This window comes from Trichosurus vulpecula, chromosome 3, assembly GCF_011100635.1.
Source record: "Trichosurus vulpecula isolate mTriVul1 chromosome 3, mTriVul1.pri, whole genome shotgun sequence".
In the NCBI taxonomy this organism is placed as follows: Eukaryota; Metazoa; Chordata; class Mammalia; order Diprotodontia; family Phalangeridae; genus Trichosurus; species Trichosurus vulpecula.
The window spans coordinates 77,367,686-77,393,679 of NC_050575.1; the positions used below are offsets into that span (position 1 = coordinate 77,367,686).

The window sequence follows — 25,994 nt, forward strand, 5'->3', positions numbered from 1 at the left end:
GCGTTTGGTTCTTCTTTTTCTTTCTTTTTTTTGGCTTAAGTGTTTTTCTTTGTGATGGGAGAGTATTTTGTTAGGGATAGGTATGCATGCTAAGATATGTGTCTGTTGTGAGGAAACTAAGCAATAAAAATTGACCCCCTCCCCCAAAAAATCAACTTTCCTTTAAAATTGCTCTTTAACTAAGAAATGGAACAATGAGAGAATGGGTATGAGAATTGCTGAGCAGTTTGAGGTATTTTATAGGAGGTAAAGATAGGGAGGAGGATAAAAATACAGTGATTCTTTAAAATATGGTACTAGAAATGGCCATTGAAACAATCAAGGGAGAAAAGAGGATTTATGAGCCATACTCACAGTACCTATGAAAGAGAAATGTAAAAGGTATGAAATCCATAAAAGTATAATTAAGTTGATCTAGATAAGGAAGAGTGATTTGATGTGTTTATGTCTGAAGGTAAAAACTAAGCATAGAGATCTTTAAAGGCAAACAACAGAGAATTCGTACTTTGGCAAATAGACAGAAAAGAGCAGAGGTATTAAACATTTTTCATGGATTTTAATGCAATAAAATTTAATTAGTAAAGGAAATGGGAATTAAAAAGTTAAATAATGATAACCAAGATGGGTGGTAACCCAGATGAGTAGGCTAAGGAAAAATCATAGAATTATTATGTCTACTAACGAGAATGATAATTAGACAGCAGATCAAAATCAATGGGGGATATATAAAGCAGTCCTTGGAACATTGTTCTGTTTAATTTTTGTTCATCTGTGAACACTAACTTTAGAAAAATAAGAGAAAATGAGAATGAATTAATTTTGTATGTAGTTTTAAATACCTGATAAAGCAAAAGTAGAAAAATAGAAAAATTGAAACATTAAAGTTTTTTTTAAAAAGATTTCAAACTGATTAAATAAATATAAAGAAGGCAAAAAATTATCAATCAATTGCTTTTTTTAAGAGGAGGAAAACAAAAACAGTTTCTCAGCATCAAACCTGAGAGAGGAGCATATAATTAATAGAAAATAAATGAATAGAAAACTCAATCAAATATATACAATTAAATAACAGTAACACAGAAAAGTTAAAAGAATGAATACCTAAAAATAAAAATACAGATTAACTCGATAAATCAGGAAATAGTGAATATAAGCAATTTCATCTCAGAAAGAAAAATTGAACAAATCATAAAGTCTTGCATTAAAAAACTTCATCCATATTGACTTAAAAGTGAGTATTATCAGATGTTTAATGAAAAGATAATCCCTATACTATGTAAATATCTATGTCAAGATAAAAAGGCATTCTACCAAATTCTGTGGTAATAATGTGGTCCTGATATTCAAACCGGACAGAGACAAAGAAAAGAAGGGCAAACTATAAGTCAACATCTCTAATTCATATAGATACAGATTTTTTAAAATATTATTAGGGAATCTAAAGCCATGCATATGAAAATTCATTATGACAAAGTTGAATTTATGTAAAAATACAGTAATGGTTCAGTATTTGGTTAACATTATCATATTTGATCAGATTAATCACAAAAATTCTCACAATATATGCAGCAAAAGCCTTAGATAAAATAAAGCACACATTGATGTTCAATAAAGAAACACTGAAATGCATAGAAAGAAAGGCTATTTCCTCAGTGTTAACAAATGCATAGAAGTACTCAGTACTCCAAAATCAATATTTGATAAAACCAAACATCACAAATGACTTGGGAGGGAATCTATTTGACAAGAACAGATAGAAAAACTGAAAAACAGTTGGTAGTAAATATATTTTGAACAGCAACTTATGCTATATTGTCCCCAATTAACTCCAAAATGGCTACCTTATCCAAATATTATTTTCTAAAAAAAATGTGCCATATACTGTGTCCCAATATATAATGGGAAGTTGTATCTTTTATATCTACATATATGTTAAATGTTAAACAGCATCAGAACAAGGACAAATTCCTGAGGTAATTTGATTCCACTAAGATGACATTGATCCATCATCGACTGTGCTTTGGATTTGATCATTCAGTGAGTTGTGTGTATGTATGTACATATTTTATATTTGTGTATGTTTGTGAATATGTATGTGTGCATATATGTGTGTGTGTGTGTGTGTGTGTAAAATATAAACTCTTTCTTTCTCTCTTATCTATTAGAAAAGCCTTGAAAACTTACGTACAAGTGTTGAGAACATCATTCTGATAGACAAGGTTTGTACCCCTAACAATAAGTAAAGTACATATTGTTGGTCAGGGGCAGGTAGGTGGTGTAGTGGATAAAGCACCAGGCCCAAAGTGAGGAAAGCCTGAGTTCAAATTTATCCTCAGACCCTTTCTAGCTGTGTGTCCCTTGGTAAATCACTTAACCCTGTTTGCCTCAGTTTCTTCTTCTGTAAAAATGAGCTGGAGAAAAAAAATGGCTAACCACTCCAGTATCTGTGCCAAGTAATGCCTGTGACTGAAATGACTGGACAAAAATTGTTTGTTGGCTTTTAACGATCACAACTTTCCCTTCTCAATGCTTAAAAACTGTTACTTTAATATAATGCATTTAAGAATCCTGAAGTTAAAATTAATTACACAGGTTAAACTTTTTTTTTATATTGGCAAAGTTTTTGCCACTCATCATACCTCTGACACATTTCAAAGATTACCAATAGTTGCATAGTAGTCATATGCACTATTTATTGACACCCTAGTATGTAGTTCATTAAGTCCTGTTGACTTAAACTAATTGATGGCAGTTAGTTGATCTTTTACTACATCTTTGTGGGTTCTCATTAGGGACCCTGAATATGCACATCCAATTCTATACTGTGATTCACTGAGCATTTAACTATCTTTAAACATGCACATCTCATTTCACCATGTCACACTTTGCATTTTCCTTCTGGAAATACAGCTCATTAAGCTATTACCTTTACATAACATATTAAAGTCTTTAAATACATGAATCCCAATTTCACATAAAACTTTTGCTTATGCAGATCATCGTGCCCCCAAATATATATGTATATATATGTATATGTATGTATATGTATGTATGTATGTATGTATATATATATATATATACATATATATATATATATACACATATATTCTTAAACCTCAGTTACTTATGGTCTTCCTTTTAAAATTCCCATTATATTTTAATAATATGCATTTGTCATTACAATATTTTGGACTTTCGCTTCCTTATACACTTACAAACATTCTTCACATTTTTAATATATATCTTAGGTATATGGGGTTAGACTATCATCATTTAATGATTCTTACCTTTCAATGGATTATTGTAGGTTTATTTTCCTGATTTTTTTTCTTCTTTAAGTTATTGCTTTCTTCTGGAAAATTATTCAAAACCTCTGAGGCAATAGATAGCTTTGCAATATATTAAGAAGCCAAATGTAAGCAAATAGACCATATATTACCTAAAATAATTCTATTCTCTTAATAGAGTGTTTTATTGCTCTATTTAAGGATAGCAACTTGTACAAATGTGTTGAAATTATTTGAGTACTCAATACTTATAAATTGGTATTTTTAGTATAAATAAAAGATGCTGAAAAAGCACTCTTATGATATCAACATTATAGTCAAAGATCTGCCAAATGATGTTCCGATATATTTAGGATATTTTAATTGTATTTTTTGTATTAAATATTAAATAATTATTGTATTAAACATTACATTTTATTTTAATTTTAAGTATCATCATTTAAAATGTTGAATTCTAAATTTTCTCCTACCTTCTGCCCCTCCCCATTGCCCATTGAGAAAGCAAGCAATGCACTACTAATTATACATATGAGGTCATGCATAGCATATTTTCATATTAGACCAATTGCAAAACAAAAAACAAATATGCAAAATACTAAAGAAAATAAAAAACACATATTTGGAGGTGGTAACTCAGAGTAGTTTTAGTTTCATTTTTCTAGTTATTAGTGACATAGAGCCATTCTTCCCATGTAACTATTGGTAGCTTTGATTTCTTCTGAAATCTACTTGTTCTGATCTTTTGACCATTTATCAATTGGTTGATGTTTCTCATTTTCATTAATTGGGCTCACTTCCCTATATATTTGGGAAATTAAGCCTACATCAGAAAAATTTGCTGTAATTTTCTTCCAGTTTCCTGCTTTGTTGTACTTTGTCAGAAGCTTTTTCTACATCTATTGAGATAATCCTGTGGTTTTGAGTTTTTTTAATCCCCACTTTTTATAAATTTATTTTAATTTTCAACATTCACTTCCAGAAGAGTTTGTTTCCAATTTTCTTCCCATCTCTCCCCTCCCCCACCCCAAGACAGTGTACATTCTGATTACCCCTTCCCCCAATCTGCTCACCTTTCTATAACACCTCCCTGCTCTGATTCCTTTCCCTTCTTTTTTCCTGTAGGGTAAGATAGAGTTCTATACCCCATTGCCTGTATATCTTATTTCCCATTTGTATGTAAAAACAATTTTAACATTTGTTTTTTTAAGACTTTGAGTTCCACATTCTCTCCCTGCCTCTCGCCCCACTCACCTTCATTGAGAAGTCTAGCAATTTGATATAGATTATACATGTGTAGTCATGGAAAAGATTCCACTATAATCATGTTGGGAAAGACTAACTATATTTCCCTCCATCCTATCCCACCCCCACTTTACTCTATTTGCTCCTTTGACTCTGTCTGTCCTCGAAAGTGTTTCTTTCTGGTTACCCCCTCTCCCCATTTGCCATTCTTTCTATCATCCTCCCATCTCCTTCTCCCCTACTTTCTGGTAGGGTGAGATAGATTGGCATATCCAATTGAGTGTATATGTTATTGCCAGGAATACTTTATATGCCACTTTAGTACTTACTCTGCAATACAGAGAACTGAAATATTATGAGAATCAATAATTTTCCTTTAATAATCTACTACATGTGATAAAATATTTAAATTTTAGCACTAGAAGAGTGCTAAAACGCATACTAACAACTCATTTTTATAAACAATGAAACTGTAGTACTAAGGGATTAATTACCTACCTAAGGTCATTTAGATAGATGAAAGATGAAGACAAAGATAAAATAAAAATATAGCTTTCCTGATTCCCCATCTAGTTCTCTGGCTTTAACAATAAACAACAAATTGTCATTTGTGAATTTATGAGTTCTTGATACATATTCTTGTACCTATTTACATAGTTAGTTGTGCAAGTACATATGGCTTAATATCACTGCAAGTATGTTTCTTAAGTTTCCTGTTTTAACATTCTTGATTCTATTCTCCAGTTTACTGGCAAGAGAACAATAGTTACAGCTTTTCCTGAATGAACTCACAAACAAAGCAGGTTGTTGCATGCATACTCTTATTTCCAGCAAAAAGCTTTATCAAGGAGTCATTTATAACATTTCAGCCACAGATAGTTTTAAACCAAGATTCTAATAAAAATTATTTAAATCCACTTTAGCTGGACCATATATTTCTCTGCTTAGAATAACTACTCAAGCACATTAGGATGGAGGATAAACATACACTATTGCCAAATCCACCTGGAGTCAGCAACAGTGGAGGGAATTATTCCCTAGCGCCCAACAACTCCTTTTACCTTTTCATGATTTTCAACTATAATCAGGTGTGAACACAAGAAAAAAAATGAGTATATGCTTTCATCCTTGGCTCTATCCTAAGTACCACTCTGCATATCAAGGAATCTCAAAAGGACTACTATTTCACCTGCTAACTAAAAATAGTAAATATATGGCTCTTTATTTTTTCCTCAAACTGTGAAGGGAAATGCCACTGTATTAAAAGGATCATAGATAAAGTCAGAAGGGACACTAGAGGCTAAATGACCTAATGCATAATTTTACAGATAAGGAAGTTGAGGCTCAGAGACAAGTGCCTTGCCCAAGATCACAGAAGAAATTTGTGTTTTCTCACTGTACCATGCTACCTCTCTGTCGAATCCAATTAATTTAATAAATATCTATTGAGCAAATTTTATATGTGAGAAACTGTCAAAATCAAAACAAAACAGTTTCTACTCTCAAGGAGTTTACTTTTTACTGGAATGAAAGTTTATACAATTTAGAAAGGTGATGCAGTATTTCAGGATATGCCAATATGGATTTGGATTGGGGTTTTTTTGGTTGGTTTTTTTTTGTTGTTGTTTTATTTTTGTTTTTGTTTTTTTGGGATTGAAGTGACCTTCATCTGAATCTTGGATCTATCTTGTATCATCTATTTGACTGATGTTAGACATGTCACTTCACTGGTCTAAAATTTATTTCCCTCTCCTGCGAATGTGTTGGTATCAATGACCTTTTAGGGTCTTTCCCAACTCTAAACTGAGGATACTTCAAGTATATTCAAACTATGTATGAAGTAGATATAAAATAATTTCAGCTATGGTAGAAGAGTATTAATACCTGGGCAGAGAAGTTAGATTGGGTAAGAAACTTCTTGATGAACCTAGGGATTTTTCAAAACCATCGTGAAGAGTAAGGGTATTGTAGACACAGAAGGACAGCTAGTACACAAGCACTGAGTCAGAAGATGGATTATTATATATAGGAAACATCAAGCACATCAGATTGTCTTGAACATGGATTATAGTAGGAGAAGGAATAAGTCTAGAAAGAGAGGTCACTACCAGATTGTAAAGCTATTTGCATTTCATCCTAAAGGCAACAGTTAGACCCTGGAACTTTTAGAAAAATGTCCACACATAGTTGGACATAACGTAGGGGTAACAACTAGGTAGTTAAAGATGTATTAGAAAGGGAAGAGATTCAAGGCAGAGATACAAATTAAAAAGCTTTCATGATAGTAGAAGTGGGATGTGATAGATTTGAGAAATGTTGTAGAAATAGACTTGACAAGATGGGAAATTAATGGGTATGGGGAAGAGAAGAGAAATAAAAACTCAAGGAATACTCCCAATTTTGAATATTAGTGACTGGAGGAATCACAACATTCTTAAAGTGTATGGAGGGTTGGATGAGGGTAAGGTTTGGGGAAAGTTAAAATGAGTTTTGTTTTGGACAGGTTAAGTTTAAGGTAATTATTGGACAAACAGCTGTAGATATTTAACAATTTGTTGGTGTAGGTTTGGACTTTAGGAAAGAAAAGAGCTGGATATTTAGATTAGAAATATATCAACACAGAGGTGGTAATGGAACCCATGAAAGCTTGTGTGAAATATGAAAGAGAGAGGATAGAGAGAAAAGATGAGAAGGACCAAACCAGAGGCATGTAGCATTCTCATGCTTTTGAGACAGAGCATGGATGAAGATCCTTCAAGCTAGACAGAGAAGGATTGGTCCAAAAGAAAGGAAAAGAAACATTATAGAACAGTGTCATTAAAAACCTAAGGATCAGAGAATCTAGGTAGAAGAATGTGTTAACTATTAAAAGTTACAGAAAGTTTAAGATAAATATTGAGAAAAGACTATTGTATTTGGAAGTTTTGAGAGAATTTATAAAAATTTACTCCATGTCAGGTACACATGATTTGTACAGGGTGCTAAATCTTGATGGTGTGGCATTTGAGACAGAAGTTGTATGAGAATGACATTCATCTAATGGTCACAGGGTCAACCTAAAACAGTCCCTGGCCTATATCCAGTCATTGCAATTGGTTTTAAACTAGCTGTGGAGAAGCCTGACTTTTCTTTAGGGGACTGAGTTCCCCCATTTCACACATCTTGACTAATAATGCCTATCTCAATATTTCAGGAAAATTGCTAAATATGGCAATAGTTAATGCTTAAAAGTCTAAAGGGTTTCTCTCAAAGTGGAAAAGCAGTAGAAATACTCAAGGTATGAGCAAAATCACTTAGGTATGTTTATTCCTATAGGAAAACAATTATAACAATGAGGCTCATTTGAAAGATTTGAATAAATTATCACATCAACATCACAACCAAATTTGGTAATTTAACTTATTACTACTGGATTACTAATGGCAGAATCTTCTAGAAGGCTAGAAGTTAACCCTTATGATTAGCTAAACAGTCTTGCTCAGTAGCACTAGCCATTTGTGGGATTTTTTTTTTGGTGTCATTCTATGTCAAACTTGATCATTTTCTCCCTTGGAGTCTTACATGTCAATTCTTTCTTTTGCTTCAATTCCTTATATTTCCTTGCTTCATACTTTCTTCTGGTCTTGATCCTGGTTTTTGGACATCAAAACCATGACTTTACTACTGTCTCATCTTGGAACTTCCCTCCTTGTTGATCCACCCACACCCATGACCTTCTCATTCTGGATTATCATTCCAAAAGTCTTACCCTATTCTGCCAAAATTAAGTTACTCCTAAGGTCTGCATTTGGGGTAAGGACCCAGAATGGCCATTCTTCACATCTCTCTGAGTTCTAATTCTGACTTTCTAGACTTCAAAACCATACCCTTTCTCTGGATACGTTAATCTCCAACTCTCTCAGTCTTTTAGCTTTTCACTTTTCTTTTTTATGTCTTTCCCCATTAGAATGTAAGCTTCTTCAGGACAGTTTCTGTTTTTCTGTTATGTGTATGGCCAGATCATAAAATAGTACATGGTACATAGTAAGAGCTAAAAATAATATTGTTTCCTCCCTCTTTCCCTCCCTCTTTCCCTTCCCTCCCTCCCTCCCTTCCTTCCTTCCTTTCTTCTTTCCTTCCTTTCTTCCTTCCTTCCTTCCTTCCTTCCTTCCTTCCTTCCTTCATCAGTTGTGTTTTTCTACAAATGTGCTGATAGATGCAACCCTTGCAGCCATGAGTGGTAGGCAAAGATTATCTGCCCATGTTCTAAGGAATGATCCTTATAGGCCAATTCAACTTTGTTATAATTTTAACAAAGATTTTAAAAGGAAAATGCAGGGAGAATTTATCAAAACTAACCATCACATTAATTGTGACTGAGAGTATATGCAATATCCCATGTTCATTGCAACTTTTCATTAAAGGAGCTCAAAAAAAACTACAGCATCCCTAATGGGCTTATCTTGAGGGTGCATATGGGTAATTAAGATGAGACTTGTTTTTAACTGTTTTCTATCTTAGAATGCTCTGATTACATCTTGCTAGTTGCAAAGCCCCAGGCCCACACCCAATGTAAAGCCAACCAGTAAGTGAAAGATATTTCCCACCCATTTAATAGGCTTTAGGTGGGGCCGACAAAGGGAGGCCTGATTAGAAACAGGCCCACACCCTTTCACTAACTAGGTGTGAGGGCCCCAGGCTAGTTAGCAAACTAGTTTGCTAGGTTTTGAGAGGCATGAGGCCCTCAGGACTCTAAGGGGAGTTACTAAGACCAGAGCCAATGGTCTGTGCACTGAGTTCTAGTCAATCAGATGAAGGCTAGGACTGTATAAAAAGAGAACCCACAACTGGGAGCAATAGAACTGGGAGCAGCAGAGTGGAGAGTGGCAGGATTCAGAAGCAGAGAGCCAGCAGCAAAAGATAGTGCAGGGCAGAGAGTGCTAAACAAGAGAGAGTTTCAGAGATCCCATCATCATCACCAGATATCATAGTAAGGCAAAGTTCATGACCTCAGAGAGGGCCATGGACATGGCTGAGTGGTTCACAATCATGAAGTATAAGGAATTCTCTAGGTAGAAGGCAGAAGAAGTATAATATTTATTTAGACTCCAGAGCATCAGATCCAAGGACCAATGCCCTCAATTTGATATTGTAGCAATAATATTCCAAAACCAATAAGCCCACCTCATTGTAGTAACAAGGAAATTATAGCAAAATATTAGAGGAAGGAGCCAACCCATATTTGTAACTTCCCCTCACTGCTAGGGGTTTCCCATAAAAGATCACTCATGAATCCTAACTCTCCACTGACCCTCTCTCCTGGAGCTCTGCTTATTCCTAGTTCCTTAATCTCTGCAACTCTTTCTTGTTCAGCACTCTCTGCTCTGCAATCTCTCTTGAAACTGGCTCTTTGCTTCTGAATCCTGCCACTCTCCACCCTGCTGCTCCCAGTTCTATTGCTCCCAGTTCTGGGCTCTTTTATCCAATTGACTAGAATCTAGTGCACATATCACTAGCTCTGGTCTTAGCAACTCCCCTTAGGGCCCTGAGGGCTTCATGCCCCTCAAAAACTAGGAAACTAGTTTGCTAACTAGCCTGGGGCCTCACATCTAGTTAGTGAAAGGGTGTGGGTCTGTGTCATATCAGGCCTCCCTTTGTTGGCCCCACCTGAAACCTATTCAATGGGTGAGAAAGATCTTTCACTTACTGATTGGCTTTACATGATGCCAGTAGGACTTTCAATTTTGTTTTTTTTTGTTTAGCCTTTGCCATGTATGCACTCTAGGCTTGAGACCATATCGCCCTGGAATTTGTTTATACTGGTGCAATAAAGTGTCACAGATGTGGAATTGCTTTGTACTAACTATTCTTAATATATCCAGTTAGTAAAATGTTCCTTTGTAAAACCTAAATCTGACTGAACACTTTATAACTCATAATCATGGTGAAAGCTGTGTGTGTGTGTGTGTGAACACATATACACAGACACATCTACAACCTCTCCATGGCTACCACTTTAGAGTTCAGTAAGCATTTTTAGCCCTGGACATCTGAATTGCCAGTGCAAATGAAGGTTGGGAGAGTAGTTCCAGATTATATATCTTCTCTTCATCTAAATAAAAATGAAAGTTTTAACTGAAGGGCAAGAACAAAGCAGTGGTAAATAAACACTCTACATATTACCATTTCATGACTTTTCTTAAACAATTGCTAATATTGTTATATGAACATATGACTCAAAAAAAACTGAAAACATTTAACAACATTCAACAATATACTTTCTCTGCAAAACCATTCTGCAAAATTAATTCTGCTGTAATATTTATGAATACACAAATACAAAATTAACCACACATCTTCCTTGAGTTTCTTATATGGGAAAAATGAATTCACCAATTCCTAAATGGAAATGAGAATATTTCCGTTTGAAATGTAGAGTCAGTGTGTGCCAGGAAATAAGAGCAGCAATAGCTGAGAGGTTATAAAGTTACAAAAGAAAGCTTGAAAACACCACAAATGCAAAATAGTTTTTAATCATTAGATATGCCATTTGGTTCAGCTTTGATCCTATCACAATTACAAAAATTGGATGCAGTTAAAATAATGAAATTTTAGTTGTTGTTAATCTCTGAACAATGTTTTCCATGTTTACAGACTATTAAACAAGTCTCAACACTTACTACTTGTATGTTAAGGGAAAGAGCTTTTCACAAGTTGTACTTTTACTGATTTAAAATTGTATAGGATTGCTGACAATAACTGTGACTTGGGACTAATATGTCAAGATCCTTAAGGCATAATTCCTCCAACAACTAATGTTGTGTTAATTTCTGGAGGACAAAACCAGTATAAATTGGTTCAACAAATAAACTATAAGTGGAGGTTTATGGCCATTATGTCAGCCTCTCATTTCTAATTTTTAGGACATAAATAACATTTTTGTTTGTGATTTTTAAAAAGAAATGAAACTGTTCTAGATAATTGGAAATGTGTTTTAAAGAGAAGCCTTTTTAGTGATGACTCAGAAAAATACTTCTAGAATAGAAATAAAGGAAAAATGTAATTTTTAGACATCCTTTCTCTGTCAAACTGTTCTTTATTTCTTATAAAAGTGGAAGTGTATTTAATCTTTGCCGAAGATCTGTTCCCTCCAGTAAAGTTAAACCAATTCACTAGAAATTTCACTGCCTAAATTATAAAACTCTCCTCTTTAAAGGATGGAAAATGTTCCAACAGTGGACTAGTAGATTGAGAGTCGAATGGATGTATATCCTTGGGAGTTGGTATTTACTTAGAAGCATGGAAATTGAAATAAAGTCTCATGTAGAACAGATCCTCTGAGGCATTGTTTCATCATATTGATTGTCTATGTGCAGTTTCCTTCATATACAGTGAAAGACAGATATATGTACATGTACAATTAAGGGATTTATAGGCTCTTGAATTAGATACTTGTTATTTAAATAAAACTTGCCTTAGTGTACATATTCTTCACATACAAATTGTTATCCTTCCCCGATTCCCCTCTAAGTTCAGGGTATATATTCCTAACCCTTAATCTATCTCATGAGTGTTAGTTTGGATACAGCTTAAGTAGGACTGACTTTATACATACATAGGTAGTGTAATTTGAAGGGTGTCAAGAAAGATTCCAGTCTCCAAAGTATCTTTCTCCCTTTCTGCCACAGTATTTGAAATTCTATAATTAGAAATTAATTTTTGATATGAAAATGCCATTTCTGAACATCATTATTAAAAAAAAAAACATATGCAAACAGGCACATGACTGTGAAAGGGCTTAAGATTTTACTGCAACTTTCCCTGACAACGGATTATGAATTACTATATAAAGCCTTACCTCCCAACTACTAGCTAAGGAGTAAAAGACATAGAAATGGATTGGGGAATGGGGCAAGACAAATAATTTATGAAATATTATAACATCTAAGGAGGAAAGACTTGTATAGCACACCGCAGTATGGACTTAACAAGCAAACTAATAATATCAAAGCACTAAGCACTGGGGTGGAACAAGATATCAGAAGGCATGATATGTACATAGAAAAGAGAAAAGAACATTGAGTTTTTAATTTTCTTATAATCAGTCATAGGTGAGTTGAAGTACACAGAAAAATAATCTTTTAGCTGATTTGGATTTGAGTATTTACTTTTAATCTCAAAATTAAAGATTACATCTTGAACAGCTTGTGTTTGACAGAGACTTAAATCAATACATTTCATTCAGAACCTTTGAGAACAGGCCTAGTTCTTTTGGGATGGTTGGTAGAGTTAGATTTCCCCAGTTCATAGTACTCAGCCCATTTTCAAATAATTTCACTTCTCTGGGCCTCAGTTTCTTTATCTGTAAAAAATAAGGATATTAAACTGGATAAATTCTAAGTTCTTTTCCAATAGTTAACAATACTTCTATGTTTCTCTCAAAATGTCACCAAGTAAAATTATACCCACTATCAATTTCATCTCAAATAATAAGCCCTGAAATAATAAAGGAGAAAATAAAGATTATTTTCTTCAGAAGACAAATGTGTTCCTCATGATTGGTGAAAAGGGACATATTTCAAAAGCTTTGTAATCATTATATCTTTTGGCATGTTGATGATTTAATACAGTGATTTACAATCATGGTTTTTTGGTGTTTTAGGATGTTTCTAATCATCTTAAATGTCATCATGATGTTTAAAAATAATTCACAAAAGAAAAAAATCACTTACTGCAATATATGTTATGTATTATTTTGTGTGTATGTATGTATGTTTGTGATAGTCTATATGTGAATAAGTATTCCATATATTGGCCCAGGGGTAAGAGGGATATGTCACAAATTTAAATAAACACTAATACAGGCATGTAAAAATATAGATTTAGAGTCTTACATCTATTACACAGAATGTGAAAATTTGAGAGTAGAACCATATCCATTATTATTGAAACTGATACTTTTTTTAAAGGCCATCTTAGAAAATTATGCTGTCAGTTATTGTGCCCTTCCTCTAGTCAACTAAGGAAGGTGTTATAAAACTCTAGTTTAGAACTGTACCTTTGTTATAACCTAAAAATCATTGTAAATTACTTTTTCAGTGTCTTCCCATCTATCTTCTTCTCTTCCATGTATGTAAACCATCTGAGTGTCTACTTTCTTCCTATCAAGTGGCAGAAAATGAGCTGAGGAAGGGAGAGGGTGGAAGGTGACAGACAGTGGATGTCATCTAGACTAATATTTTGGCATATGTGCTAGAACAGGTGACTGAGTTTCAAAGGCTGTATAACTTTTATAATTCTCTGAGGATACTAATATAGTCTTGGTGTGAATAACATAAAATAATTTAACCTGGAGAAGTCTCAACATTTTGGTTTAGAATTACTTATACTCCCTCCCCACTTCACATCTAGACATTTCTACCCTTATTTTTCTTTTATTTTTCAAACATGAAAGTTGAGTGTGTGGGGCAGGGCTGGGGGTGAGGTGGAGGGGAGGAATAAAACAAAGACTTTTCCTTTTCTTTTTAAAATGACTTGGAAGAAACAGGTTATCTTATCTTTTCTTATTTGTCCCATCTTTCTTTAAAAATGTTTCAAGAGGATCTTGTGAAATGAAGGACCTAATACACTAAAGGAATTGTCTTACATTCTGATTCCTCCCCCAAAAAAACTTGTAATAATATATTCATAGCAGGGGCAGAGCCAAGATGGCAGCTGGAAAGCAGGTCCAAAAGACCACTGAGGAAAATACCACCTTAAAAATTAGATTGGAGCAAGTGGAAGCTACTGGCTTTATGAGAAATCAAGAAATTATAAAACAGAACCAAAGGGATGAAAAATGCAAGACAATGTGAAATATCTCATTGGAAAAACCACTGACCTGGAAAATAGAGCCAAAAGAGATAATTTAAAAATTATTGGACTACCTGAAAGCCATGATCAAAAAAAGAGCCTAGATATCATCTTTCATGAAATTATGAAGGAAAACTGCCATGATATTCTAGAGCCAGAGGGTAAAAGAGAAATTGAAAGCATCCACTGATGACCTCTTGAAAAAGATTCCAAAAAGAAAACTCCTAGGAATATTGTCACCAAATACCAGAGTCCCCAGATCAAGGAGAAAATACAGCAAGCAGCCAGAAAGAAACACTTTGAGTATTGTGGAAACACAATCAGGATAATACAAGATCTAGCAGCTTCTACATTAAGGGACAAAAGGGCTTGGATTATGATATTCCAGAGCTCAAAGGAACTAGGATGAAAACCAAGAATCACCTACCCAGCAAAACTGAGTATAATGCTCCAAGGCAAAATATGGATTTTTAATAAAATAGAGGACTTTCAAGCTTTCATAGTGAAAAGGCCAGAGCTGAATAGAAATTTTGACTTTCAAATATGAGATTCATTAAAAGTATGAAAGGTAAACAAGAAAGAGAAATCATAAGGGACTTACTAAAGTTGAACTGTTTTGTTTACATTCCTACATGAAAAGATAATGTTTGTAATTCATGAGACCTTTCTCACTATTAGGGTAGTTGAAGGGTGTGTGTGTGTGTGTACACACACACACACACACACACACACACACATATATATATATATATATATATATATATATATAGACAGAGGGCACAGGATGTGTTGAATATGAAGGGATGATACCAAAAAAAATTAAGGAGTGAGAGGGGAATATATTGGGAGAAAGAGAAAGGGAGAGATAGAATGGGGTAATTATCTCACATAAAAGTGGCAAGAAAAAGCAGTTCTGTTGGAAGGTAAGAGGGCAAAGGTGAGGGGGAATGAGTGAATTTTTTTTTGCTTTTTTTTGGCAGCGCAATTGGGGTTAAGTGACTTGCCCAAGGTCACACAGCTAGTACATGTGTCAAGTGTCTGAGGCCGGATTTGAACTCAGGTCCTCCTGACTCCAGGGCCAGTGCTCTACTCACTGCGCCACCTAGCTGCCCCGGAATGAGTGAATTTTGCTCTCAGCATATTTGACTTGAGGAGGGAACAACATACACAATCAATTGGGTATCTTACCACACAGGAAAGTAGGGGGAATGGGATAAGAAAGGGGGGATGAAGGCCGGTGGAAAGCAGGGACTCACTTAAGCTCTCCCCCAGGTCCTTCCAACACCTGTAAAAATAGCTCTAAACAAATTCTAGAGCTGTGGAACCCATGAAATAGCAGAGGGAAGCAGGTCTCCAGTCTAGGACCACCTGGATGGTCACTGGGATGGGTCTATCCCAAGGTACTGGGAGCAGAGCATCACCCACAGACCAGACTGGGAATCAGCCGGAGCTGGCTTTAGGGACATTATTCATTGAGCTACAGTAGTTACCAGACTTCTCAACCCACAAACACGAAAGACCATGGAGCAGGTTAGCAGGTAAACTGCTAGATCAGGTTAGAGAGAGGTCTGGCCATCAGCCTTGGGGGTGGCGGAGGTGGTGCAGCAGTGGAACTCCAGTGTCATCTGTTTCCAGAGTCCCTGGCTCACACAGTGGGGGGGATCAAGCAGCACACCAGAGTGGGAGTGCGGGCTTGCTTTGCCCTGCTTATATCTGGGTTACAATCCTGGTCGGTAGTTCTTGGCAGAGGAAGAGTGATGCTGTGGCAGAGCTTGCAGTGACAGTGGGTAGAAGTAGCTCTGGAAACAGCAGCGCAGCCCCTAAAGCTAGGGAGAAAGCACTCTCTACTCTATAATCTCCAAGGTCAAGTAGTTGGCTGGGAACATAAACAGGCAGCAAAAACAGATGCAGATTCAGACTCAGACTCTAAAATCTTTTTTTTTTGGTGAGAAAGAAGATCAAAACATGCAGCCAGAAGAAGTCAACAAAGTCAAAGAGCCTACATCAAGACCTCCAAAAAGGAGCAGCTAGGTGGCACAGTGAGTAGAGCACCAGCCCCGGAGTCAGGAGGACCTGAGTAGAAATCCGACCTCGGACACTTGACACATGTACTAGCTGTGCGACCTTAGGCAAGTCACTTAACTCCAATTACCCTGCCCAAAACAAAACAAAACAAAAAAGCCTCCAAGAAAAATATGAATTGGTCTCAGGCCATGGAAGAGCTCAAAAATGATTTGGAAAAGCAAGTAAGAGAAGTAGAGGAAAATTTGGGACAAGAAATGAGAGTGATGCAAGAAAACCATGAAAAACAAGTCAATGACTTGCTAAAGGAGACCCCCCAAAAATACTGAAGAAAATAACTCCTTAAAGAACAGACTAACTCAAATGGCAAAAGAGCTCCAAAAAGCCAATGAGGAGAAGAATACCTTGAAAGGCAGAATTACCCAAATGGAAAAGGAGGTCCAAAGACCACTGAAGAAAATACCACTTTAAAAATTAGACTGGAGTAAGTGGAAGCTACTGGCTTTATGAGAAATCAAGAAATTATAAAACAGAAGCAAAGGAATGAAAAAATGGAAGACAATGTGAAATATCTCATTGGAAAAACTACTGACCTGAAGAATAGATCCAGCAGAGATAATTTAAAAACTATTGGACTACCTGAAAGCCATGATCAAAAAAACAGCATAGACATCATCTTTCAAGAAATTATCAAGGAAAACCGCCCTGATATTCTAGAGCCAGAGGGTAAAATAGAAATTGAAAGAATCCACCGATCGCCTCTTGAAAAAGATCCCAAAAAGAAAACTCCTAGGAATATTGTCACCAAATTCCAGAGTTTCCATGTCAACAAGAAAATACTGCAAGCAGCCAGAAAGAAAAAATTTGAATATTGTGGAAACACAATCAGAATAACACAAGATCTAGCAGCTTCTACATTAAAGAATCGAAGGGCTAGGAATATGATATTCTGGAGGTCAATGGAGCTAGGATTAAAACAAAGAATCACCTAACCAGCAAAACCGACTAAATGCTCCTAGATAAAATATGGATTTTAAATAAAATAGAGGACTTTCAAGCTTTCTCAGTGAAAAGAGTAGAGCTAAAGAGAAAGTTTGACTTTCAAATACAAGAATCAGGAAAATCATGAAAAGGTAAAGAAGAAAGAGATTTCATAAGGGACTTACTAAACTTGAACTGTTTTATTTACATTCCTACTTGGAAATATGATGTGTGTAATTCATGAGACCTTACTCAGTATTAGGGGAACTGAAGGGAATATAGACCGAGGGCACAGGATGACATGAATATGAAGGGATGATATCTAAAAATAATAAAATAAAAATTAAGGAGTGAGAGGGGAATATATTGAAAGAATGGGAAAGGGAGAGATAGAATGGGGTAAATTATCTCACATAAAAGTGTCAAGAAAAGGCAGTTCTGTTGGAAGGGAAGAGGAGGCAGGTGAGGGGGAATGAATGAATCTTGCTCTCATCAGATTTGACCTGAGGAGGGCATACCATATACACTCAATCGGGTATGTTATCCTACAGGAAATTAGGGGGAAGGGGATAAAAAACTGGGGATGATAGAAAGGAGGGCAGATAGGGGGAGGAGGTAATCAAAAGCAAACACTTTTGAAAAGGGACAGGATCAAGGGAGAAAACTGAATAAAGGGGGACAGAATAGGATGGAGGGAAATATAGTTAGTCTTTCACAATCTGAGTATTGTGGAAGTGTTTTACATAATGATACATGTGTGTCCTATGTTGAATTGATTGCTTTCTTAGGAAGGGTGGGTGGGAAGGAAAGTGGCGAGAGAATTTGGAATTCACAGTTTTAAAAGCAGATGCTCAAAAAAAATTGTTTTTACATGCAACTGAGAAATAAGAAATATAGAGAATGTGGCATAGAAATCTATTCTGCCCTGCAAGAAAGTAAGGGGAAATGAGATGTGGAGGGTGAGTGTGGTGACAGAAAGGAGGGCTTAATGGGGACTGGGGCAATCAGAATATATGCCATCTTGGAGTGGGGGGAAGGTAGAAATGGGGAGAAAATTTGTAACTCAAAATCCTGTGAAAATCAATGTTGAAAACTAAAAATACCAAATAATAAAATATTTTTTAAAAAATATATTCATAGTAAATCTTCCTCCCCTCCCACCTATAGCAAATGAAGACTACCCTCTATTTCTAAGTAGATGAGGATATTTCATAGAGCTAAATAAATAGGTTTGTTCATTCAAAAAAGAAAAGTTTTATATCACCAGTTACAGGGGGAAAAATGTGAAGGGAAACCAAATAAATCATTTAATGAGTGACCACATATGTAAATCTCCATTGTCACTTAAATACATGTTTGTGTCTGGGGTTTTAGGGGCAGGGTGGAGTTGAATGAATGTGACTGTTTTTCCATCTTTTAAAATTCCTTCCATTCTGTGTGGTGCTCTTGGAACCATAACATGGATATGTCCCACTAATTTTCAAGGAAGACAAGCAAGAATCTCAAGTTTTGTCCAGTTTTTTGGTTCCTACCAAATGAGAAATCAAATCTCTTTTACCCCAGTTTTCACCATTTCCTTTCCAACTACCCTATCCTTTCTCTTTACATCCAGTGTTTGCCAATTTATACATGCATCACCATAAATATTTTAAAGAAGTCACCATTTATACTCCCCCCCTCTAAAGGAAGTGTGAAAGAAGAGAAATGATTCCATTACCATGTCATATTTCATGGACATTGAATGAAGGTCAGTTACTAATACTAGGTTCTCACCATTCCTTCTACTTATTAATTAATAGAAACATCTTCTCTAGAACTGGATGGGATCGCAGAGGGGCACTGTGTCCAAACTTCTGATTTTATGGATGAGGAAACTCATGGCCAGAGAGGTAAAATTACTTATCCAACATTAAGCAGGTAACATCAGTTACTCCCGAGTCCTCTCATTTGAGGGCTAGGATTCCTTGTACTTCTATACTGCTTCCAACAAACATTAATTAGATAGCTGCTATGTGAGAATATGGGGCAGCTAAGTGGCACAGGCAATACAGTAAGTGATCTAGATTCAGGAAGACTCCTTTTCCTGAGTTCAAATGTAGCCTAAAACATCTTCTAGCTGTGTAACCCTGGGCCAGCCACTTAATCCTGTTTGCCTCAGTTCCACATCTGTAAAATGAACTGCAGAAGGAAGTGGCATACCACTCCACTATCTTTGCCAAGAAAATTCCAAATGATGTCACAATTAGTCATAATGACTCAAAAAATTACTGAGGAGCAAAAATGTGAGAATGTAACCAGAATCCCAAAGACTACTGGTATGGGATTCTCTCCTCGTTGATGAAGTTTAATGTCCTCAGCCTCTGTGAAGGGCAAAGCAGAATTGGTGAGAGTGAAAGAGAAGAGAGTCCCATGCTCTCTAAGTCTGATCAAGTTTCTTCAGGGTCTTCATTCTCTTTGGTCATCAGGTACTTCTAGCTTCAAGAGGGCAGATGGAAGATGTCAGTCCCACTTAATGTTGCTGAAGTAAAAAAGACTTTGGAAAGAAGACAACATGAGAGGAGCTGGCAGTCTCCATCATGTTCTTATCTCCAGCTTGCTATACTAGATAATTCAGGAAACTTACCTTTGGGTGATCTCTACGACTCTCTCCCTCTTGGTTGAACTAAGTTACTTCACTCCTAATGGGGGAATGACTCTTTATTGTCCGGTATATATTTTTCTATGTATTCTTGCTCTGATTTCAGAGGATGCTGTTGACTTGGATAAATTGGTTTCTTTACTACCTGCTATGTGTGAAACATATTTGATAGAAAAAAGAGTCCTGCCTTTGAAAAAGAAAATATAGGGTCCATGTTTCCCCTATTAAAGATACAATGATTAGAAGTTAACTTGAAAACTATGTACCTTAGACTAGTAATATTTAAGAGAGTAGATAGATACAATTATAGTCCGTATCCACTTTCTCTGAGGAAAATAGAGTGTACAAGCTTCTGGCCCCAATATCCTGCGTTTTCTTCCTCTGGCAGGATTTACAGCTCCCCTTGGATGAAAGAGTTGGGGAGAGAAGCCTAGAGACATGTTTTATGCCTCCTTTCAAGTCATACAACAGTGCTTTAATGCTCCATGTAAGGGACAGTCCTCAGTATACAAAACCTTGTCTTTATTCCTGGGGATACAGACAAGAACACAAATGAAATAGTCTGTGCTCTAAGAGGGCTTGCATTCTCCTGGGGTGATAGTGAGGGTGGGTGGATAGAGTGGTTCAAATTGTACATCAATAAATCAATGAAAGCATATACAGATTAATTTTATGAGGGAGTGTTAGCGACTAGAAAAATCAGAATAGGCTTAGTGTAGCTCTGGTGGATTCTTAAGCTGATGATATTAGAAAATCACCTCTGATCCCTTCAAGGATACACCTAAGACCATGAAGAGAAGTAACAAGGCTCTGGAGACCCAAGTCATCAGTAGGAGTTAAAGTGAGGATGACCCAGAGCTCGTATGGAGTAGACAGGTATTTCCACATTTTGCAGTAACTGATGTTTGTGATTCTAAAGTACTACGTAATATAAAATACTTTCTGAAGAGCTAAAGAATGATTAAGTGCAGTATTCAATATAATTTTAGGGATCAGTGTATGTTTTTATTCTTAGAAAATTGACTGAGAGTGAGGTGGTTACATACCCAACGTACCAAGTTAGCTCATCATTAACCATATTTAGTAGAATGAAATACTCTATTGCAAAATTCTGATACTTTTTGGGAATCTTAAATTTTCTGAAAACATTAAGATTCCAGGTTATGTTAATCAAGAAAATTGAGGGGCATCACCACTTATTTCTCATCTTTGATCTTGCTTATGAAAATACAGAAAACATCATAGAAGTAGAGGACTCCACACATTAGTCTGTTATCATCTTCAGAAATTAGTTACAAATTAGGAAAGACAGAACCTTTGACTTTGGAAAGACTTTAAAGAAGATTTGCAGCCAGCAGCTCAGAGCTAATTTGCATACCTCTGAACAGTAGCTTAGGGCTTTACTCAATAGGCATAGAGTCAGTATGCTACCACTGTTCCCTGGCTGAGCTCACAGGAATTCAGAAGAAGCCCAAAAATTTGTCCTGCACTTGTCAAACACTGAAACATCATCATTCTAAATATCTGCCACATGCAGAATGAAACAGGTCCACTCCAGGTGCCATTTGCTTACTTGCAAATAGCATCCTGGGAAAAGAAAAAAAAAGAGAAAACTCAAAAAATAGGAGTAAAAGGAAAATCAACTAATAATGTCCAGCTGTGGGGGAAAAACAGGGGAAATATTGAAGTAAACAAATGGAGGCTAGAGATTTTATTCAATAAATTGTATAAAAATGAGAAGCTAAGTCAAGTAAAAAAAAACTTTCTATAATTGAGCCAAGTACTTCTGCATGTTTTAATGTCATTTTTGATAAATATAATGATGACTGGTATATTAGCTTAGGACTAAGAAATAAGAAAAAATCGGCTTGATTTTTATTCCCATATGCCTAAATAACTCACTTAAAAGAGCCATTTCAAGTATGTGTATATATATATATAAAGTGATATTATATATTTCCCTTTTGACTTACTGTTTAAATGACTCCAATATCTGCTAATCCAAAAATCTTAATCTAGGATTAAAGAGATTTCACAACCTTGATACATTCCTGCCTTTCCATTGGCCTTCCATTTATCTCTTACAGGAACTTTTAAATCTAGTCAAAACATTCTATTGACTCTTGAATATACTATGTGATTTTTTATCTACTTGAAAGTCAGAAGTGTGGTTTAGGGAAAAGTGTACTGGTTTTAGAGTTAGGAGCTCTGGGTTAGAATTCTGATTTTGCTCCCATCTACCTGGATGATCATAAGTAAGTTACTATATGGCCAATGTGATACCCACAGTGGCTGCTATGAATATGCATTAGTATTCCCTGGTTTGAATCACAAGATATAACAGACTCTCTTTATTGAAGACAAAGCCAAAACATTTGTTCAATCACCAGAAAGCCAAATCCATCCTAGTAATCAAGAAGTCTATATACATTACCAATGCAGTGGGCACCACTCTCGCTACAATTACCAGGTGGAAGGGCAACCTAAAGTTTGCAATTCAATTAGATGAAAAAAAAACTGGTAGTTCTAACATAGCACAGTTGCTACTTTACGTAAGATATACTTATGAAGGAAGCATACTTGAGACATTATCGTTTTGTTGCTCTTTGGAAGGGCAGGCAAGAGGGGAAGACATATATCTTAAAGTCAATGAATTTTTCACAAATGAAGGTGTACAGTGGAAAAACTGCATTGGAGACTGTACAGATGGTCCTGGAGCAATGATGGGTGAGAACGTTGGATTTGTAGCAAAAGTTAAAGCTGGTGGCAATGAATATATCACTTTTACTGACTGCATGGTACATCTGGAGTCATTCAGAGTCAAAAACATCACCAGAATTATATGTTGTGCTTTACAACAGTATCAAAATCATTAACCTCATTAGAAGCTGTGCCCTTAACAGTCATTTGTTTTCAGACCTTTGGAAAGACATAGACTCTACTTACAAAAGCTTATTACTACATGCACAAGTAAGGTATCTCTAAAGAGGGTGAAGTTTAGACAAATTATTGAAATTGAAAGATGAAGTTGTTATATTTTTGACTGAGCAGAAATCCAATCTTGTTAATTTTTTCCTAATGATTTGTGCTGTTCAAAACTCAATGATTTAAACATGTCAGGGAAGAAAATTGTAACATATTTTTGTTAAAAGATGAAATTGAAAGTTTTACTAAAACAGTTAACATATGGAGGAATAGGGTGGAAAATTGTCAAGTTAAAGTTCATGCCTAGGAATGGAACAGGGGTCCTATCCTCTCACTTACTTGGGAGCTGCCTATGCAGACCTTTGGTGTTCTTAAGGAACTAATGTCTCACCACGTGCATACTTATGGTTTGATCACGGGAGACAGTAACAGATCTGCAGAGGCACAGAAACATGCAAATGGGATCAACATTATTGTGGCAACAGCTGGCTGACTTCTGGACCATATGCAGAACACCCCAGGATTTGTGTTTAAAAACCTGCATGTCATGTTATTGATGAGGCTAACCAAATTCTTGAAGTTCGGTTTGAGGAAGAGATGAAGTGGATCATCAAACTTCTGCCAAAATGCAGACACACAACGCTCTTTTCTGCCACACGAACTTGTAAGGTGGAAGATCTGGCAAAGATTTCCCTTAAGAAGGAACCATTGTATGTTGGCATTGATGATGATAAAGATACTGCAACAGTAGATGTTCTTGAACAGGGATTTGGTGCTTGTCCATATGAGAAAAGGTTCCTTCTACTGTATACATTCCTCAAGAAGAACCAGAAGAAGAAGCTGATGGTATTTTTTTTCTTCATGTATGTCAATGAAATATCACTATGAGCTTCTGAACTACATTGATTTACCTGCCATGGCCATTCATGGCAAACAGAAGCAAAATAAGTAGATAAATGCATTCTTTCAGTTCTGCAATGCAGATTCTGGAATTTTGCTGTGTACAGATATGGCTGCCAGAGGGCTAGATATCCTGGAAGTAGGCTGGATTGTCCAGTATGACCCTCCTGATGATCCAAAGGAATATATTCATCATGTAAGTAGAACAGCCAGAGGCATAAATGGAAGAAGTCATGCTCTGTTTATTTTACGACCAGAAGAGTTGGGTTTTCTTCGTTACCTGAAACAAGGCAAGGTACTGTTAAGTGAATTTGAATTTTCCTGGTCAAAAATTTCTGACATTCAGTCTCAGTTGGAAAAACTAATTGAGAAAAACTACTTCCTTCATAAATCAGCCCAGGAGGTATATAAATCCTATGTTCGAGCCTATAATTCCCATTTTCTGAAGCAAATCTACAACGTTAACAGCTTAAATTTACCTCAAGTTGCTTTGTCATTTGGTTTCAAAGTACCTACATTTGTTGACCTAAATCTTAACAGCAGCCAGGGGAAGAAGTTGCAAAAAAGAGGTGGTGGTGGTGGTGCTTATGGCTACCAGAAGCCAAAAAATGTCCACAAGTCCAAAATGTTCAAGTACATTAGCAAGAAGAAATCTGATGGCAGGCAGTCCTCTCACTGAGGCAGTAACTTTTCTAATCTTCAATAATTTTGTCCTCAGATAAAGACTTGTCTTCATTGCACTAACCATGGAATATTTACAGTCTTCAAGATTTGGATTATCTTATTTACCACACTTAAGGGAAGTGGGTTCAACTAGTTTTTCTTAATAAAAAAGTAAGATGAAGCTAAGTTTATCTTGGCTTCTAAAAGGCAAATGACATTTCCTTTCCAGTGGACATTGACAAATGCAGAATTTTAACTGTAGATTATTTTTCCAAAACGTTTATATTTTCAAATTGTGAACAATTCCATTTCTCTTAAGGGCATTGTCTTGGTTTTATATCCAGTCATTTCTTACCATTGTTTTTTGAGAACTCTTTGGCTCAGATTGCAATATTAATGACTTTATAATGTAGTCAGGGACATAAGGATCTTCTTGGCTAGCTGTACAAATAAAGGCCTCAATCTGTTTTACTTATTTCTTGAATAATACAAATTGTCTTTGATCCATCCTAAATATTCTCTGCAGAAGCAAAGGACCCATAACCTTTTGTTTGGGATTTATGAGTCAGAGGACCAAGATTCAAATCCAAACTACTTCTCTATAATCTGTGTCTCTTAAGCTCTCTTGGCCTTGGTTTCCTTATCTGTAAAATGAAGGGGTTGCCATAGATTGCCTCCCTGCTAGCCCAAAACATGATCCTATAGAGACTTGTTAATAAACCTCATAAATTTAAGACTGTTTGCACTTATTACCATAGTAATAGATTACGCGAAGAAGATATTTCAGTTTCTTTACTTTTGACCTGATTCATTAGAAGCATCTATAATGTATCCATTTCTTTCCATTGCTATACAAATCTCTGGTATTCTGTGAAAATAAAATATGCCCCACAGACAAATCATGAAGTTTATTCCAAGGCTTAAACTGGGGTGCTCTCTGAGCAGTTACTCCACATCCCTAGATATGGAAACTTGGGCTCAGATTCTTATTGGACCCTGAGCAAGTCACAAGATATCTCCTAACCTCAGTTTTCTCTGTGTGAGCATCAAATGAAATAATATAGTTAAAATCCTTGCAAATCTTAAGATTCTGTATAAATGTTACCTATTATTGTGCTTCTATTTAACAAAACCTTATTTGTAAAAGTCTCCAGTGTTTGTATCAGTGAGTCAAACATGTTAATCACAAATCTTTTGAATTTTGGTAAGATCAGCACTCATATTCTAGGTTCTTTGAAAAAAGCAAGGTCCAAGAGAACTGGAAACAAAATAACTGCTCATCACTTGGGAAATAGCTTATTAAATCATACTAAATGGATGTAATGAATAGTAACTGCATTGTAAGAAATGATGAATATGAAGACCTCAGAGAAGCACGGGAAGTTTTATGTGAACTGATCCTAATAAGCAGAACAAAGGAAAGCAAAATATACTACAACATGGAAAAGAAGGGGTAAAGTGAATACTGTAATTATAGTGACTTGCAGAGGTGGAGGCCTAGGGAG

At 35.8% G+C, this 25,994-nt stretch overlaps 2 pseudogenes; one reads left to right on the forward strand and one right to left on the reverse strand.

The window, feature by feature from the left end:
* The window catches only part of LOC118842109, a 45,554-nt pseudogene extending 22,756 nt beyond the window's left edge, over positions 1–22,798 (reverse strand).
* Positions 22,799–23,153: 355 nt separating this feature from the next.
* LOC118842110 lies at positions 23,154–24,505 on the forward strand (annotated as a pseudogene).
* Positions 24,506–25,994: the final 1,489 nt, after the last annotated feature.